General features: G+C 38.1%; 1 protein-coding gene across 3 annotated transcripts in view; it reads left to right on the forward strand.

Moving 5' to 3' along the window:
* Positions 1-21178, forward strand: part of STK3 (serine/threonine kinase 3) — a 144859-nt gene that overhangs the window by 115318 nt on the left and 8363 nt on the right. The window lies entirely within an intron of this gene.

Here is a 21178-nt window from a genome sequence, read left to right on the forward strand (position 1 = left end):
GTACAGCAGTGGCAAATTTCCACCACTGTACTACACAGTAATCAAACCTTAATCGAGGCAGAATTCAGCTATCAGTGATGATATTCATTGCTTCTGTGCCTCTGACCTGCCTAAAACTTCTCCTGAGGGCCCGGCAGTTCCGACAGTGTGGGGTTGGAGTGGGATGTAAACTACAGATCTGACCAGCCCAAGGCAGAGCCTGTGGAAGTTGGTATAACCAGAGAAACTTTCATGGTCTTTCATCTCTCAATGTTAGCATCCTTTTTTTTTGTTCCGTGTGTATTCTGAGAAAAGTTAGGTTGAAGACACATATGGTAAACTCTGCTGTTTCAGTTTCATATACGCAGGTGAAATCCCCTAGATTTGTCTTCAAAAATTAAAATAGTCCAAAGCTACAGAGGTACATAAAGTTTAATCTAGTACTTAGAAAAGTGATATGTGATTGGCTCTTGGGATTTGGGGGTGGGGTGGGGGTGTGGAGTTTGTTTTTTGGATTTTTTGAGTGTGGTTGTTGTTGGTGTTTGGTTGGTTTTATTTTTATTTTTTGAAAAGAAAATGAAGTTCATGCTCTTTAAAATTAGTCCCTTTGGAATATTGTAAATTGGCCTCACTGAATTCAGGTGAAACAAGGAATGTCTATGCTTTGTTTTCATAGGCTTTGATATTTTGAATATTTCTATGCAGTTAAAATGTTAAAAACTAGAGTGTTAAAAGTTACACTTTTTTTTTTTAGAACTACAGTGTAGTTGGAAGGGCTTTTCAGTGAGAGGCCCTGTTCTTCACAGTTTGTATCAACATCTTCACTCTGTTCAAAAGTGACCAGGAGTTGGAGAGGTGCCTCAGAAGTACTATCACGAGTAGCCAGCTGTGTAGAAATGCAGTCACCAGAAGCAAGTTGCTGAGCTTCATGCTTATGTCATGTTTCCTGAAGTGGAAATTTCAGAAGACTTACACAGAACGGCTGGACAGTATCTTTTGCCATTTGTATTTCTGTAGAGGTAGATCCAGAATTTCAACAAGACCAGAAAGTGTGACAAGTGGGTCAGCATAAGGGGATAATTCTTAATCTTCTGTTTCTATCTTGTTATCTATTTTAGAATTTAGGGTTGTTGAATTCCCAGGTGAGGAAGGAGGAGTACCATGGTGTTGCTGGGCTGGTTTAGTTGTAGTTATCTGAATGTGATAAAGTTTGAAATTACCTTCATGTCAGATTACTGCTTATTTTTCTAAAGATATCCTTATTTCTTTTCATAGTTTTGTCTTCCCCATGTTTACTGCTACATAACTAATCCTCTTTCCTATTGTCTGTGTCCTATTTTTTTCCTTAATCTTATTTTCTACTGTAAAATGAGTTCATTATTTTTGCAGTTTGTCCTGACAACCTTGGATCCACAAAAGTATTTGTTTCTTGGAACCTCCTGCCAAACAATTGCACTAGTTTCTTATTACATGATAATCCTACTCTTAATTTGGAATGTAAAGCAACTGGTCTAAACTGTATTTTAAAGCCCATCTCAAAAACCAAGCAAAAGTGATCCAATGTAGCTGGGCTGTGTGTTGCTGGAGCTGTTGGAATTGATGGTAACCTGCTGCAGCTGCCAACACTCCTCTGCAGCCCAGAGGCTATAAAGCACTGGGCAGTGAAGCTGGCACCCACCCTCTACATGTCCATCTTGAAGCTGATACATACATACATTTCTGTATTGGGATCTAATAAGGCACTGGAGGAAAGAGAGTCTACATGCATAGACCTATACATGCAGGGTCTGTGGCTGTGCAGCTCCAGCAGCAGTCCCTGTCTGGGAATATGCAGTCCCCTTTACAAAAGTGGGTGTTGGTGCCAGAGCTGTGGGAATGGCCCTGTCTATTACCAGGCCATGATTTACAGAATGCATACTAGAGTTTTTCAGCTAAACATTGATGTGAGTGCTTGATATATGAAACTACTGACTCGGGAGCTTGGTGATCCTGCCAACTGCTTTTTCAGGACTGACTACATTAAAAACATAAAAAAAAAAAAAAAAAAAAAGAAAACCAAACAAAAAACCCCACAAAACCAAGTAGTTATCAATTTGGAATGCAATGTCCCTGAGAATATATAAACACATAGCATAAATCATATTTCAAGTAAGATCTGGTTTGCCTCATTATCAGCAATACAAGTTTCTTCAACTGAACAAAAGTGAAAGATTAAAATAAGACACATTCCATTCCTGAAGTTAAATGAAAGCATGTTTGTACTTGATATGATGGGAAATAGCTTAAAGAATATTTTATTCTCAAAGAAAGAAAGAAAGAGAAAGAAAGAAAGAATTTTAAAGCTGCCAAGAACTTTGTATGCAGGTGGTTATCAACTGAGTAAGTGTCAGGTATTTAAGTGAAAGCTGGCTGACTTATCCATATGGGCTTTTTTATGAGTAGTTTTATTTTTTCAGCTGATTGTCCCCAGCAAACTTCATGCTTTGTTTTGCCTTGTTACTCATCTAAATACATGGTACTTAATGCCAGGCAGTCCATGATCACAATAACCGTTTGTGAAAATTAACTAGAATTGTTGTGTTCAATGCATTCATGAATATATATTTTTATGTATGAGTAATGTCTTGCATACTTGATACATTCTTTAAGGGAGTTTTTCTACTTGCTGTGGTGGTTGCTGTTGAATCTTTGCTATGTTTGTACATAAAAAAGCATATGCTGATTTATGGGGGAAGAAAGTACAGAGTAAAAGTGCTCTTTCTTATTACTTCTGTTAATAGCAGCCATGCCTACTTTTGAAGCAGGCAAGAGAGAATTTTTCTGTAAATGCAGCAGGACTTTGTATCAGTTTTGGGAGATCTACAGGAGACATCTCAGGAGGTTGGTAAATGTCTTAAGATCATTTTTGGTAAATGTCAGGCTCATGCTAGCACTGGTACTTTCGGAAGTTCAGATCTAGATGGACAATCGTAGGAATCATTAATGGAGAGTTTCCTGTCTCTATTGCTTGCCAAAATTTCCTTTCTATTTCTTCCCTCTTGAGTGGATATACTAGGCGACTTCGCATTTTTTAGTATAGAAGCGGTTCTAGTTTCTGTCTGTGGGAGGCTTATGGGAAGAAGTGATATTTTACTTTTACAGTGTACATATTTAAAGGTTAAACTGAACCATGTTCAGTCAGAGCTTTGTTGTTGACAGTAACCATCTCAGACTTGTTCTATTTTGAAATTTTCAAAGCAGTCACCTGAAATTAGTTGAATCCTTTAAATTAGCACATATGCCATGATGATGAGATACAGGGAATCTAAATACAATCAGACTACACTTCAAACTTTGTTTCATGAAAAGCCATCTACCTTACAGGATAGGTACTGTGATAGCTCATCACATGGTCCTAGATCGTGTACTCCCCTGGATGGCAGGGAGTGAAAACCTCCCTTTCCCCACTGCCTTTGGTTTCCCAGGTTAGGTTGGGAATAATCTTAGCCTGTCATTTCAGTAACACCTTTTGACTTCAGTGTTATGTGTTGCATAGCATAAAGTAAAACTAAATGAGGTGGTGTAGTCCCTATCAGTAAAGGGTGTCATCAGGAGTAAGATACATTGTTCTTGCAGTGTTGTAGAATCTCAGTATTTGGAGAGTTTTAGTAGGCTATGTGGTAGCTTACTTTGCAATACTTGCAGAATATTTTTGCCCTGTTATTTATATTCAGTAGGTCCACATATGCCTTTTAATTCATAAGACATAGAATTTCCTAACAAACATTCGCTTTCTGGTGAAATGTTTCCTAATGAGACTGTGATTGTGACTTAAACTTTTTTGGTAATTGCTTGTGTTGGTTTTAGTGATAATCAAAATCTACGGTAAAAAGTGAAATAGCAATTTCTTCATTGAAATATTTTAATTAAAACATTTTTGTTGAAGTGTTAAGATTTTCTTTGCATTTTCATCAGAGCTATCACAACAGTTGTGGACTCACACTATTCATATACTGCTTTGAAATTTGTCATGTTTTTGATAAAGTGAGGCTTTTACACAATGCTGAGAATATATAATGCCAAGTCACTGGGAGGCTTTTCTGAGAGAGAAGCTTCTGAATGTTTCCAAGGCTGCCTGAGCAGTTAACTGAACACAGGGCAGGATCTCAGCAGTAACATTGAAAACAACATAAAGGGTGGACTGTCAGTGACATCTTAAACTTTAGCCAAAGATGGTATTTCTTCCTCTTCAAGGGTGTGTAGGCTTTTTAGAAATACATTTTGTGAGTTAGATTGTGTTTTAAAATTCATTGTTGTATAACTGCAGCATTTGAGTAGATCTCCATCTACACCCACTATTGGGGCATAATTCAAACTCTTTTTATAATGTGAGATCAAATTTATATAGAGAATAAAAGAATCCATGTTACTAGATTCTTGTTCTATTTCTTTTATTCCCTTTTAATTTCTCATTGTATTTTTGGTTTGTATTAGGAAGAGATACAAAAGCTTAAGAAATTACTGCAGTAGTTTATTTTGTAAGATGGTGTTACAAAAAAGTTTTCAAAAGCACATATTGTATAGCTGACTGACAATGTCTGATGATCATACCACAGCATTTACTGTGTGCATTTTGCATTTTAAAAAAACTTTGTGAAGTAATAAAAGAGTTTACAATTGAATTTTCAGAGTCTGCTATTCCCAAACCCACAAGAAATAATTGGTACAAAAGCTTTGCTTGCTGTTAATAAATTTTCACTTGCAGCTTGCTGGGTTTTCAGATCCCCTGCCATTTTTGGTATAGACAGGGCAGTCTTGTTTCACTGTCAAATATGATGTGAATCCTGCCTGAAACATGCCAAGGATACACCATCTCTTCTGAAGTGCTGTGAACACCAGAAAGAGAGTTGGTTGCCCCCTAGCCCTGCAGAATCCGCCACTATTGTATTTGAATTACTTGTTTACAGTTCTGCTTGCAGACTGAATTTGAGGAAACTACTAATCCTGTTGCCAGAACTTTGGGGAAAATACTTTATACAATTAATTCTTTAGTAGTTGTAGTGTATAAAATCAATTTTATTCACTTTGTCACAAAATCATGGCCATCTTTCATAGATGTTTATGATTTCTTCCTCAATCTATATTTATCCAAAATGAGATACTCAGTTTTACTGTGCATTTTCTGTTAACATTTAATCGTATTGGTATTTCCAGGTTTTTATTACCCTGTACAAAGAAGATTTTTGTGCAGTCTAGCTGTATATTATTTTTGGTCTGTTTCCTGAGGAAATGAGACTTATGTGATTGTCCTGATAAATTTTGAATCATATTATCCAAATTTGGCAAAGATGGAGGTTTCAGAGGAAGTTAATTTGCTACAAGTTTCAGTGATGCTACTACTACTACTACTACTACTAATTTGTCTCTCAGAAGAGGGATCCAGATCAATACATATGCTGAAGTATGTGTTGTGGGCTGAGGTTAATAGTTAGCTATTGTCTTTGGCCTGCTGGTGGGTTGACCTTGGTCCCTATATCTTGGAACCAGGGATAAATGTGTGGCATCTCACCCCAGATTTATTCAGGAGATGGGGGTATGGAAAGAGAGGCATGGCAGAAGGAACAGCTGCTCATTTCTGTTACTCTCCTTGTACTGATCATAGCACTCAGGTAGCCAGAGAGCTGTGTCAATTTGGTGTGCTCAAAAAACATCTGACACCCCCTTGTCCTCCCCTCCCCTCTTTCCCAGTTCACCCTGTAGTTGCAGAATTGGTAGTTCTTATGCAGGGAAGTGGTCAGGAGGCCAAGGGTTTCACAATTCTGGACTGACCCTTTTGGCTACCTCCTGACATTAGATCACATTAATCTCTATCCTTTATTTAGACTGCTTCCAAGATTCTTGTCTTTCGTTTAGTTGCATCTCACCTGAACTAACTTTTTTATGCAAGAATTCCCTTCTTTATATAATGGTTTCCATATGTCTGCTGAATCAAATCTAAATTTACCATCTTTGGTTTGAATTCCATTTTAATCCCATCTGCTTTTTTGTCCTTCTTTGAAACAAGAGAGATATGAAAAGAAAGTGTTTTTCCTTGATTATGCTCTCAATACAAATCAGCGGATATCATCCAAAAAGGAGTTTTACTAGGGAGAAGTTCAATTTTTGGCTAATTCTTTAAACAAAGAGCTGTAAATGTATTATTTCTTCTACTGTACACAAAACTTTGATTTTGGCTGTTCCATGTGTTGATTCTAGCTTTGATATAGAGATATATGTATAACATTTATTTTTATTTTAGGAGAAATAAATGAATTAAAGATGTTTTGCTCATAGGTAGGAATGTCATATTATCCAGCCTGTATGACTTCCATGTTAAACAAAATTCAGGCTCCAGGATGTTTTTTCTGAAAGGTCGCTGGAAAGGTGAGGAGCAGAGATGGAAATGATATCATTTCATGTTTACATTTATTATACAGTGCAGTAGTGGACTGACCTACAGGAAAATAGATCCCTACATTTGAATTCCTTCATAACTTCGTGAATCAATTGTTAGTTCCTTCTGCTGGAGGGAATTTTAGAAAACCATGTAGAACTGGCAGCAATTTAGCTATTACTGTATTTTGGTTTTGAGGGTGTGGTGGATTGTCCTTGGCTGGATGCCAGGTGCCCACCAAAGCTGCTCTATCACTTGCCCACCTCAACTGGACAGGGGAGAGAAAATATGAAAGGCTTGTGGGTTGAGACAAGGACAGGGAGAGATCATTCGCCAGTTACCATCACGGGCAAAACAGACTCGACTTGGGGAAATTAATTTATTACCAACCAAATCAGAGAAGGATAATGAGAAATAAAACCAAATCTTAAAACACCTTCCCCCCACCCCTCCCTTCTTCCTGGGCTCAACTTCACTCCTGATTTTCTCTACCTCCTCCCTAACAGCGGTGCAGGGGGATGGGGAGTGGGGGTTGAGGTCAGTTCATTACATGTTGTTTCTGCTGCTTCTCCCTCCTCAGGAGGACTACTCCTCACATGCTTCTCCTGCTCCAGTGTGGGGTCCCTCCCACAGGAGACAGTCCTCCACAAACTTCCCATGGGCTGCAGTTCTTGATAAACTGCTCCAGTGTGGGTCCCTTCCACAGGGTTACCAGTGCTGCCAGAAAACCTGCTCCAGCGTGGGCTCCTCTCTCCACGGGTCCTCAGGTCCTGCCAGGAGCCTACTCCAGTATGGGCTTCCCACAAGGTCCCAGCCTCCTTCGGGCATCCACCTCCTTTGGTGTGGGGTCCTCCCTGGGCTGCAGGTGGAGATCTGCTCTACCATTAACCTCCCTGGGCTGCAGGGGCACAGCTGCCTCACCATGGGCTGCACCACGGCTGCAGGGGAACCTCTGCTCCAGTGCCTGGGGCACCTCCTCACCCTCCTTCTTCACTGACCTCAGTGTCTGCAGTTATTTCTTGCATATTCTCACTGCTCTCTCCAGCTGCAATTGCTGTTGTGCAGCAACTTTTTCCCCTTCTTAAATATGTTATCCCAGAGGTGCTACCAGCATCACTGATGGGCTTGGCCTTGGCCAGCAGCAGGTCCATCTTGGAGCCATTTAGCATTGGCTCTGTCAAACATGGGGGGAGCTTCTAGCAGTTTTTCAGACGCCACCCCTGTAGGCCCCCACCACTACCAAAACCTTGCCACACAAATGCAATACATTGGGCTTTTAGCTATTCATATCGTGCAACACTGCAGTAGTATCATTATAAGCAAGAGATTTAAAAAGCAAAACAAGTTTCTGTCATAATCTCTGCTGATTTTTTTATCTAACGTGTTTTAATTTTCGTAAGAGGTTTTAACGAATCTCCATGTAATCTACTGGAGAACATCGTCAGTATGCCATATAACTATGTTTTGATTTCCCCACCTTAACTGCCCTTTTCTATTTCTCCACCTTTTCCTGATTCCATCCATGAACATGTTTGTGCCTAAAATTTCCCTTAAGGTTAGTGCTGACACAACTTGTTCTATTCTTATCTGTTTCTATGGTGTTTCGTCCTGTATTGCTTGGTATTTTCTTACACAATTTTCTATGGTTGTTATGGCAACAATAAATAGCAAATTTGTCAATTTTCAAGTGATACTGCTTTCAAAATTTTGCATGATATTAAATTGCTGAGCAAGAGGTGAAATATTTTCAGCATAGTTAAGCAAATTAATATGATTAAGTTAAATTGCCTTATAGTTTTGCAACGTTACTGCTTCTAGGCAAGGTGTGATGCCACTTGGGAGAGTATAAATGTAATACATTTGTGGAAGTAGGATAAATTGTTGAATTGCTGGAACTACTTCTTTGTAATTCTAATGGCCAGGATCTGGTAAACGTAACATCATCATTAACCGGGTTAGTAGGCAGTTAGTTCATAATTACTAGGGTTCCCTGTGCTATATGGACAGTCAGATGGCATAACTACAAACTCCCAGAATGGAAGATGTTTGGAGATATTAATGTCAAAAACAACAGAATGAGATATTTCTCTAAGATTGTATTTAAAGCAGGAGGAGATAACTCGTGAAGGAGAGGAATGTGGTTTGAGATTGAAATGGGTGAGGGCTGTGAGAAGCCAGTACCTCTGTGAATGAGTGTTTAAAGTTAGAATCACTAATGAAAAGCAATCAAAATGACTTATTTTAATTGAATGAACTGAGGAAGTAGGAATATTATAATGAAAACCTTATCTTTTCAGTGCTGTCTAAAACCCCAACCCATTGCCTTCTTCATGTCTATAGCATTCTTAAATTGTTAGTGTAACTTCTCAGATGATAGGATACTGGGGCATCTAGTTTTTGATTGCACTATGATTTCGGACCATAAGAATGCAAGATCTCCACCTGTGTCAAGCAGTGGTGCAAGTCTCAAAGACAGTAAGCAGAAAAAAAGCTATAATTTTCCCCCATCCAAACCTGAGCTGTCAGTGTTTCTTCTGGGAGAAAAGAGTTGGCTAGTCGGTCCACTGCTCAGTATGTGTGGTAGTTCAACAAGGTAGTTTGTATTCAAAACCGTAACAGCTTTTCACAAGATGGTGGCTTAAAGCCAAAAGCCACTTCTCTGTCACCAGTAGAATCTACCCAGAAAAATCATTAGAGTTTCCAGATGAAAATACATCTCATTATTTTTGGGTGGAAAGGGTAGACAAGAGGAGACCACTGCTAGGGACTCTTTTTCTGAGGTTGTTGAGATTTGTTGCTGTATGTTAATACCAGCCTTTAAACTATTTGTTATGGTGCTGTTTTCTGCTTGTGACAGGATGTAATAATTATAAAGACATTTAGAATTCCCCGCCTCCCACATCCTTCTACCACAGAAGGTGAATTTCATTAGCATAAATTCAAGAATGTGTTATCTATTTATATGTCTTTCTGAGAGTAGGTTTTTTCAACAGTAAATCCTAATGCCTGCATTCAGACATGTGCAATAACTGGATCAAGAAGTAATCCTTGTGTGTTGCTAAATTAATATTTAATATAGAAAGTCCAGGACAGATAAACAACCTTTTTAACAGTAAACCTATGTTTTCCTTATATTTGTGCTTATATATGCACACAAGATCTGTTGGTGATGAGGAAGTTGTTCACACCTTCTCTGTTCTTACTGAACAATGACACTTAATATGTGACCAGTCCTATTAATTTGTACTGTCTCTTTTCAGTGTTATGTCTTTGAATGCAAGATGCCATTCAAACTGAGGAATAGATGTTGTGTAAGCAGAAACCCTAGTGATGTATTCTGAATAAATTGCAAGAGCATTTAATAATGTCAACATTTATATTTTTGTCTTTACTTTAGAAAAGCATTACACTGAAGATGGATGAAGCAATTGAACTTCTTTTACTAGGCACTGTAAATTGAAATAAAATTTTCTTTGGCTTTTAATTATTACTGAAAGTGCAGTTGTGAAACACACAGTTTTATTTAAAGATGAGCCTATGAGCTCTATAGCCGTTGACTGCACTGAGCACAGATTTTGTTTTGAGTACTGACACCTTGCATTTGAGGAATGCATTTGTCTGGCTCACATTTTCCTTATCCTTTTTATATGGTTTAGGAATGTGCTGGATGGATTGTTTGGCATGAGTTGGAGCTTGATGGGAGCTCTCATTATTTCCTGCCCTGGTAGTTAGGGTTGGAAATAATACAGATGAGGCCCTTGGTTCTACTTCCAAATCATGAATACTAAATCAGTTTTAAAACCTAGATTAAATTCTCAAGAGTGGTTTTCTGGAGAGGGATTTAAATTTGAAGTTAAAGGCACTTGAATGGTATAGATGTTCAAATGCCGTATGTATAGTATTTTCATTGTTGATATACTATGCAATGAGTAAGATTTTATAATTATTTTCCTTTTCTTTATGGGTTTTAAATCTAGAAAACTGAAACATGGTTGAAACCTAGATACTCACTCAAAAGATGAATTGGAAAACCAACAGAGAAACGCAAAAGATTCTGCTGAGACTTGTATCACATCATAAGTGTTTACAGAACTCATACCATTCCTTAGTTGTGGGCTATATAATTGGCATAACTTAGTCCAGAGATGCAGAAGTAGAATAGTGAGCACTATAAATTGGGACTGTCATTAATCGACAGTGTTGGCACAAAAGCTTGCACAGTACCTGTTTGCATTGAGCACTAAATCACAATTATATCTGCAGATTATAATCTGAAAAACCTAATTATACAAACCAGTGTTGTTCTGTACCCTGTGACAAAGCAAATAGATCAAATACTGTAGACCTTCCTAGGAGATAATACTGTGAAGGTAAGAAAGAACTGTGCTAATTTTTGGCTTGATTGCATTAATGTTTGAGTCATAGAAAAAATATTTAATAATAAAATATTTCTTTGGCAAATGATTTTGGCAGTTCTGGATTCAGTAAATGAACATGCCACTGAATCATTGAATCTTGTTCAACGAATAAATGTAGTTTCTAAACTAATACAGAATGAGCATCACACTTTTCACAGGATCGATTGTATTTTCAAGAACAGAATTAGATTATGGTTAAGTGTACTATTCAGTATTGAGAGAGCCTGGATATCTTGTTCGTTAAGATAAGAGTGATGTGCTTTTTAAATTTAGTATTCCTTTTAGTTGTATGTTGGTACATGGGCTTCTTGATTAATTGTGTTTTGACATGAATGATTATCAATTATTATCTTGTTCTGTAGTTTCCTACTTTCAGGGTATTTCTTAGTATATTACTTGTAGTGAGAGTAGCTTACTACATGTCTGTAAAGGAAAAGATACTGTATATTATTTAAAAGCTGCTAGATGTGGTGCTATTTCATAGATTATCATTTTCTATACTTGTTCACTTATTTTAGATCTGATTTAGTCTGGATTAGAAGCAAGACAGTAGCTGTCTACTAGATTTAGACCATCATAAAATGGATTTCATCAGCATGATTAAAGGTTATTTGATAGTGTTTAAGCTGTGTTTCACAAATGTGGAGCTGGTACATTTTGACAAAAGAAAAACTAAACCCACTTTAATGAACCAGCTTTGTACTACTCTGTACTACTACTTTGTACTACTACTTTGTAGTATTTCTCTGATTGGTATGATTTGTAGATAAGACTTCAGTAGAAGGCAGCATTAAAAAGAGTTGTTTAAGATATAAAGAGATTTTTTTAAAAAATCTGTTCAGTTCTTGAGCCCAATAAAAAAGTTTCCTAGATGATTTTAATTATTTTTCATAACAGCAAAGCTATGATAAGCAAACAAAATTTCCAGCCCCTGTGGCTGGTGAGCTGCTGAATGTGACGCAGGATTAGAACAGTACCCTTCTGTCATCCAGGGACTCCATGGGCTGCTATTGGGAGCCCAAATCTTTTAGTAAACTGAGTTCTTTCAGTGCTTAGGAAAACTGTGAACCACATCAAACTAAATAGTTAGTCAAGCAGTTCTATGGGGGAAGAAAAGATTTCAAAAAAATTGAGGAAGGAATAAAGAAAATTTGGGGAACTATGGGCTGAGACACATTCTGTAAAAGCCAGCAGTGCTTCTGTAAAATCTTTGAAGTGGTACAGAAAATGAAACTTGGTGCTGTCTAGCAAAGATGCGAGTAGCCTCAGGATGGGGGATTACTTCTCCCCTCCCAGATCACTGCAGGTCTCTATGTGCAGCATGCATGCACTGTGTCTTGGTGCTTAAGCTCAGGTAGGCTTGGCTGTCATCCTCTCCCTGATCCCTCTCCCAAGGCGGTAACCTGCGTGTGCCTTTTCTGAGTCGGGGATCTATTATTTTACCTGCTGCAACTAACAGCTCAGTTAAATCTCACTGCTTAGCCCTGGCTTTCTTCAGCTGCTGCACTCAGATTCTGCTCTTTCTGATGTTTTGCAGGCCTCTCTCATCTGATGTCTTAGTTTTACTGTCTTTTTGCTGTCGTTGCTATATTTTCTTTCTTCTCCCAGGGAATAAGAAACCTGGCATTTGTTGCCTATAAATATCCCTAAGTTTCTGGACTATAGGATTTTTTTCCTGTCCATTATGTACCAAAAGTGGTTGAAACCCACCCTGTCTTGTACGTGACTACCAGAATGCTTTCTGCATGAAATAAAACCCCGCAACCAGTATGTCTATCATTTTTCCATTTATTAAATATGATGTGTTATTTTCCTAGATCCTTTCTGAATTGGCTGGTTTAAACTGAACTGAATTTTCTTCCTTATAAAGAATATAACAAAGTCAAGGTTGCCCAGCAAAAAAGATACAAATTTGCGTGTGTGTTTTGGGTTGGGGGGATGCGTCTCTCCTCCAACAGACTTTTCCTGTTAGGAGAATTTAGTTTTTCTGTGTCTGTTTTTGTTTTAGTTTTGAATATCAACATTTTGTACTTCTAAGAAACTTGAGATTCACTTGTATTGTCCCTCACTAGGATGCTGAGACTTGAGGTTTAAGGTTTAAAATTCTGCTAGCTTCTTCCATTGCTCCTCAGGTTAAATGCTTTTCTGGGTCTGGTTTTAAGTTCAAGGTTATCTCTGTGCATGCATGTATCTTGTTGTGTCATAACTCATTATTTAATGAGTTTCTGTTTTCATTTCTATTTTTAAAATAATCTTAAATGGAACCATTGAAGAAAAATAGCTTTAAATGATATTATGTATTTCATGAATTTGCAGATTTTAATACAGCTTTCTTTTTAACCTCAGGACTTCTATGTCATGTTATTTATGTCTTTACTTTTCAATATAGATTTATATTTACAAAATATTTTAGCAAAAATGGGAACACGTTTTATTTTTTATCTCTAGGATGTTTGGGGATCTTAACTGAATGGTTTTATTTTTTGAAATGTCTCTCATCCCAGATAGTTTATATCTTTGTTCGTAATACAGCTTGCATTTGCGTGTAGTACTTAGTAGAATTTTACAGAAATGTAATATTGTTCTTTTCTGAACATTTTAAAAATGAGCCTCTTGTGAAAGAATCATGTAAAGGAGGCAGTGCCTTAACTTGAGAAAACTTTTGAGTATGAAGGTAACATTTGGGTTTCTGTAGCTGAATGATAACTGCAGTTTGCTGAAATGTGATACGGTGAACTCAAGGGCACTGTAATGTACCTGCCGATAGCTGAGCTCATTATGAGAGACAACTAAAAGCACTTGCCCTGGAGAGCTATAGATTAGAGATAAAATGCTGACTTTTTGATACTACATACTTAGTACTAAGAGCTCTAGCTAAAGAATCCTTTTTCATTTTAAAACTTTATGTCTTTGCTTGGTAGCATTTGAAAAGGTGTTTGGGGGTTTTTTGTTTGTTTTTTCTTCACATGCTTTTTTTTCTCCAAAAGCAGAAAGGACTGACTGAGGGGGAAATCCTTTATATTTTTAGATCAGGTGTGATAGCTGCTTTGCTATCAGCACTGTGTGGGTATATTTGCAATCAAGTTTAAATAGCATGGTGAGTATCCAGATGGAGTGTTTTTCCTAAGCTTTAGATTATTTACTCTGTTAGGAGCTCCAGTAAACATTTATAGTATTCTTTAGGGCTAACTGTACCATTAAGCTTGAGATGCCTGGTATAGAAAATCACAGTATATAAAAAACCCCACCAAGATCTTCTCTAAGGCATTTCAAACTGAATTTTTGCCTGTGATACTCTAAAAGTAATTTTTAATAATGTCTGTGATGAATGATACAATTCTAAAGAGAAGTTGATGTGCTGTGCTTCAGTAGACTCAATTGTAAGCATGTAATATAACAATATGTTCTCTGTAAATGACATAGGAAAGAGGGAACGGTACGATTTTTTCCTTCTGTACACTTTTAAAATTAAATTTGTTTATTAAACTTACCTATCAGATACTCACAGGTGCTTATTAATGGATGTTTACTAGCTGCCAGGTTTCTGAGATTCTTGCAGTTTTTTTCCCTGTGCTCAGATTCTTCTATGTTTATTTTAGTAAAAATGTTACGTTTAGTAAAAATTACATACCTTGCAACTACATGAACATCAGCTGCTATAATAGGTAAAAACAATGTAAACGTTATTTGTACTGCTTAGGATATGATAAAGCATTAATACACACTAAATGACTTTTTGTCAGGAATTGGTTAAAATTGCAACAGGCAAGAGTCAACATTATTACTCATTTTATACTTCACGATGATCTGTGCTTTTTCTTAGATTTCAGTTCCTTTAGTCAGGATTGTTCATTAAAGTTTTGACTACTAGATTTTTTTTCTTTCCCCTGAACTTTTTAACCTTTTTAATTGCAGAAATATTTAGATTCTGGCTACCTCCTCATGACTTAAAAATGAAAAGGGAAATAAAAAGACACCTCCCTCCTCCTCAAAACCTCTTATTTTAGGAATCTAATTTTTAAAAGGGCAATTTAATGAAGGTGAAGGACCCAACTCATGATTTCTGAATTTTAGGATTGGCAGTACTTAATGTGCTTGGAGGAGAGCCCTGGGCAGTATTCAACAAAGGTATGCAAATGATAGTATGCACTGATGCTATAGAAAACTCTTTTTTTTCCCCTTGGTGGTTTGCTATTGAAATATAACTTTGTATGAAGCTAAGAAAAGCCTTCTAGAGCTGAAAAATATTGATGATAGTGACTAAGATTTAGCTTTGTATTGTTAAAATGACATACAGTTTTAACATCTGAGCAGAGAGAATTCTGTTAATGAAAATAGGAATTAATCATGGAACATTAACATACAATTTTATTCCTAAAAAGACTTCTTAAAATTACATGAAGTTGTCCATCTTTAATTTTCTTATAGTGCTATGTGTTTATTTTGCCCCCCAAACATTTAAGATAACTGCAGTTGTGTGGAATGAACTTTGGCTTTTGAAAGTTAGGTTGTTGGTCCTTCTCTATCAAATTTTCAAAAATAGTAATAGTAAATGAGTTCCTTTTTGTATTTGTATAACTCCACATTTTGGGTTTTGCAACAAGGAGACTTGCTCTTCAGACATCCTGAAATAAATGCTTTCACTTCATCCCATGTCTGAGTTTGTTTCCTCGTGGTTGATTTGCCCACTGTAGTGTCAGCAGGCGTGGGGATGGCAGCAAGTCAGAGCTCTGAGACAGTTCATCACCTGACACTGCTTATACAAGGTCAGCATGATTTGCTGTATAAGCAAACATAAAGCAGTTCTCCCCTCGCTGCTGCATGGGAGCAGCTGAACAGACGACAGTAACTGTGGAGTATTTCCTTGCACACAAGCCTGAGACAACTACTACATAAGTGAGATTCGTGGATTTTGGATGTGAATCATAGATAAGAAAAATTGATCAGTGAGGCCCACCTTGTACCTTTTGGATCCTGGCTCAAGTCTAACTTTTCATACTAGTAAAAAAAGAGTTTGAAGTAATCAGTGGAGCTCATTCCATTAGAGAGAAAGAAAACTCAGCTCAGCAGAGGAAAGGGAACAGCTGGAGGGAAAAAGTTTTTCTTACCTGAGGCCACTAACAACACAAAACAATCCAAGGCATGTGCTGGTTAAATCTTAGAAAGTGCTATAGGCAACCCACTTTTGCAATTGCCATAGAAAATTATTGTTGTTAGCCATTCTGTTGATAGTGCATATTGTAGGAATTGCTAGCAGATGGGAAAATAGATGACTCAGAATACAATATTAGCAATCCATATTTTTTTAATCAAAGGCCTTTAATAAGGCATGTTGCATCTGTAAGATTCATTTAAGCAGTTGCTAGGAAGAATTTGTTTTTTTCAAGTAAGCACAACAAACTTGATACAGATTATTTTCTGATTGAATATCTATTTTCTTAACAATATAAACTCTGAAAATACATTTGCTTGTTTTCATTGCACCAGCTTACCATAATTTAGTTTGATAGACTGGAGGCTTGCAATGTTAACTCATGCATTATGGAATTACTAATGAAATCTAATTTTATCATATTGAAAACATCACAGTCCTAGAGCTTTTATTTACCTCTGTTAGCTGTCAAGGGTGGATTAAGATTATAGTGTGCTACATCCACCAAAACTTTGGCTTTCGCCCCCTGACAAGTTTGGATGGCTATGGATACGTGCTGGCCAAGTGCAGCTAATGAGTTCCAGAGTCTTTCCCAGACCCCTTTGCCTAAACCCATTGTCCACAAGCACCAGCAAGGATCTCAGATGCTTGTTCTTCCTCTTGACTTCTGTGCTGGACACAGGTGGAAACCAGTAGTCAGGATTTGCATTGTACCCTTTGAACTGATGACTTCTGAGAGTCCTTTTTTGGTTGTACTTTATCTCCTTCCTTCTCAGTTTATAACTCAGGTCTGTAAACAGGAACACATACATATTTTCCAAGTGCCCATTTTGGTCTGAATTTTTGTCAGTATTTGACTAGTGTGGTGAACAAAATATGTAAGGTACAGTGTGGGTCCTCCTGCAAGCAAAAGTAGTATTGACAGGTAGTATTTACTGCAAGTAATTATTCTTTTGTTTGCTGAATATACTGATTCAAATTAAGCTGGTCCATCAGAGATGCAGTAAGTTAGACTGAAAGGCCAAAAAAGAGAAAAAAATGTTACACTTCCCTTGCTGAAGTTTGGTTTTGGGACATGACTGCATCGGTATGTGAGGAAGGAGTTCCATGTGTGTCACTGTTCGAAGACATGTAAAAAAAGAAGATTGACCTGAAAACAGTATTGGCCAGCGTAAGAATGTTTTCTGCATAGGAAATAGTCTTCCGATGAAACGCTAAACTGCACTGTATTTGACCAACCTTGCATGATAACACTGGGTTATTTTTTCTTCAGCTACAAAACTTAATTTCTGCTTCTTAAAACCCCAGATTGATTAGCCACTGGTGGTTCGTGCTGCCTTCATACAAGGGGAGCACACCTGTCTCTGGAGCCCCTGTAGCTCTGACCTGTGCTCTGATCGCAACTGGATCACTTCGAGCCTGCAGCTGCCCCAACTTTTGGATCTTTACTGTATCCCACCTTAATGAGGATGATCACGTTAAGAAAAGCTTGCTAATGATTCTTAATCTGTTGTGCTGCTTTTTTAACTTCTAAATGTAGGCTTTCTTGGAAAAGTCTCTAACCCTATTATGAGTAAGTTGAAAAATGAGCCAGCAGGAGGTGAATGAGTGGTGTCCCATTTGCTCAAAGTAACATACACCAGGTTCCCAGACTTACTAATCTAAGCATATGGCTGAGTTGCCTTTTCTGAAGATTATAACTGAAAATTATAGTTCAGTTAAAAAGTTATGCTTTGATTCTGTGCTGGTTGTCCCAGCTCATGGTGCTGCTGAAAGGATCTTCTGCCACTGGAGGCTTGGGTTGATGGAGCTCCTTTCTGCACAGGTGCCTGCCTTCCACGAAGACTTCCCCCTGCATCTGATAGAGGAAAAGGCAGAGGCGGGAGCTGCTGGCGCTCAGCTTGTAGCACTGGGAGCTCGCCCCACAAGGATGACATTGAGCTGGTCTCTTTGTAGGCAAAGTCAAGTCCATTTCCTTTGCTCTAGCAAAGCAGAATTTCAGTGGGGCTTCTTTGGGTGTGACTGTGTGTTGAGAATTAGTCAGCTTGTAGAAGAAAATATTCAGTGTTATCTGTCTCTGGAGATGGTTTTGCTTTTTTTTTTTTTTTCTTGCTTCCTTTGTACATTGTAACTCTCTCAAGGGATTAAGTTAACAAATACACCTTTCAGGAGAAAAGGGTTTTCTGTTCACACCTAATTTTTCTACTGGTAAACCGAGTATGCATACCCACTCTAAAAGACTTGTGTATGAAACAGATGCACACACTTTTTGAATATTATATGTTATTATGTATTATTATGTAATTGATAGATTCATGGTATTATAACTTGGATTTTGAACTCTTGCTTTCTCAAACTCGTGGGTTACTGGTGATCTGAAGGGTGCCAGTGAAGGCAAACAGTTTTACCAGAAACTCCATTCACTGAAGACCTCCGTCTTGGAGGTGGCCCATCTTGACACTAATTGCTGTCTGTTGTGTGGTTGCGGGTGTTTGATCTCTGAAAGGACGTGATTGATTCAATTATTTGGCGTGGCAGGAATTGAAGTATCTATCATTGGCAGACAAATATGAACCTGATGACTGAATTGCTACAGTATACAGCTTTTAAAAAGCTATCAGAATATAATTTAAAGCCTTTTTGAATTCCTGTAGCTTGCACAGCTGAATGCTCTCCTCTCCCTTCCCATTAATGCCGGTAGTCCTAGTAGTTACAACAACAAACTACATGGGAAATTATTTACAGCAGTTTAAATTGCAAAGTGGTTGTAAGTGAAAGTAAATGAGTGCTGAGCTCTATAGGTTTAAGAATTTGAATCAACATATTTATCATGCAGGGGAATAAATTACATACGAATAATTAAATATCTTGTTTGAGATATTTCTGCACATCTCATTTGATATATTTGCTGTTGCATTCAGTGTTTGGACTTCTGCAGGCTTTTAGAGTTTGTGAGGTAATATCCTTAGCACGGGCAGAAGTCAAGAAAAAATATTTTTAAATTTACCAAGGAAACATCCATGTACATGGACACACACACATATCCTAGATTCAGCTGTGGCTGATTAAGTGGGTTTTGCTTCTTATGTCAGATAGATGAGACCTTCATAACTCAGTTTTCAGATTCTTAATGTCCCTGTTTTCTGTCATTTACTTCCTTTGAATATCCCGAGCATCAGCCGTTCATACAGATGAGTACTGTGGCTCCCTGGGTCCCCTGGGTGATGTGGCTGAGATCATTCTGAAAGGTTCTTATTCTCTGGTTTTAAAAATTCATTCTCTTTATATTTTAATTTCCATCCCAGCTGTCTGTGATCTTTAAAGAATATTTAATTCTCTTTGCTGGCTCTGTTTCATGATTGAAATTTAAATAAAAACTCACCCATCACATTCTTCTCTGACAATTTATAAAAAAAATGTTTTTCAGTGCAGAATAATTGTGTGATTGCATCAGTTGGTGTCTTTTCTGTGCAGTTTAAGCCTGATGTCGCCAGTGGTGACTGAGAGAGAATAAATGGCTCTCCAGGCTGGCCCAGAGTGGGTAGGAGACTTCATCAGTGGCAGTTCTCACAAAGCAATTGCACATGAGATTATTCACAGTGCCCTCCTTAGTGTGTTTGCTGGTCCATAGAGCCTATGGACCTCCTGTCACATGGGCTAAAAAATGTGGGTTTACTGCTCCTTTCATCCGTGCTGTGTTGGGATCAGAGAGAGGAATCAGTATTGTCATCTCTTCTGAAATCTTTCTGACACTTCACTCTAAAAGAATATCTTCACTGTAAAGTGTCTGTCATGTGCCAGTTACATTTACTAATAGGTTAAAAATTAAAGAGAATGGTGCATTTTTTTCTTTCTCTGAAAATGGAAAGCTGTTTTTCTGCAAAAGTCTTGGTGACTGATGAATCATAGAATGGTTTGGGTTGGAAGGGACCTTAAAGATCATCTAGTTCCACCCCCCTGCCATGGGCAGGGACACCTTCCACTAGCCCAGGTTGCTCAAAGCCCCGTCCAACCTGGCTTGGAACACTGCCAGGGAGGGGGCAGCCACAGCTGCTCTGGGCAACCTGTGCCAGTGCCTCACCACCCTCACAGTGAAGAATTTCTTCCTTATGTCTAATCTAAATCCACTCTCTTCTAGTTTAAAACCATGACATCTCATCCTACCACTACACTTCCCAATAGAGTCCCTCCTCTGTAGCCCCCTTTAAGTACTGGAAGGCCGCTATAAGGTCTCCCTGGAGCCTTCTCTTCTGCAGGCTGAACAATCCCAACTCTCTCAGCCTGTCCTCGTAGGGGAGGTGCTTCAGTCCCCGATCATTTTTTGTGGCCTCCTCTGGACCCACTCGTGAAGGTCCATGTCCTTATGTTGGGGGCCCCAGAGCACTGAACGCAGTATTCCAGATGGGGTCTCACAAGAGTGGAGTAGAGGGGGAGGATCACGCTTCTTTTGATGCAGCCCAGGTGTGATCCCCCCTTCCTTTCTTGCATGTATCAGATGGGAGAAATACAGTAAACTAGATGATACTTAATTGCTTGGGAGGCAACTCTTTCCCTCCTAAGAAACAAAAGGTGTCCTTTGTCCTTGGGAGAGACAGACATTGCTGCTGAGCATATCTGAGGTCTCTAGAACTCACACAGGTCTAAGGATCTTTGATCGTGGAAGATATTTTGACATCTGAAGTTTAATTGTTATCTCTATTAGGAATCTTACGGTTGAAATGTTGTAGCATGAAAATGTGCATCTTTTTCCATATGCTCTTCTATGAATTTCTGATCTGCACTCCCTCTTTATTATGACTTTAAGTTATTTACTATCTACAATGTAGTCTATTAGTAGAAGTTATAATGCTGGGGTTTGGACTGTATGTAGCAATATGTGTTGCTAATTTATATGCCTCGGATGCTGATAAAAATAAAGATCAAAAGTAGTATTTAATTCCGTAGGGAAAACAGATCAGACTGTTGATGGAAGACTGCCCTAGATTCATGAACAAAGTATTGACTCATTAGTAGGTTGATTCAGAAAATGTTTTCTTTTCCCCCCCCCCCCCCCCCCGAGTTAGGTGCTGTGCTTGTTTGCGTGTCAGAATATTTGCAAACAAAATATAGATTATCCCTTTCCTAGGGTGAAATTATTTGTGCTATTTGGAACTTGTTGATATTTTTCACAGTCGGTGAAGAGTAACTGGCACATAGGCAATTCTGACAAAAGAGAAA

Source organism: Athene noctua, chromosome 2 (assembly GCF_965140245.1).
Source record: "Athene noctua chromosome 2, bAthNoc1.hap1.1, whole genome shotgun sequence".
NCBI classification, from domain to species: domain Eukaryota; kingdom Metazoa; phylum Chordata; class Aves; order Strigiformes; family Strigidae; genus Athene; species Athene noctua.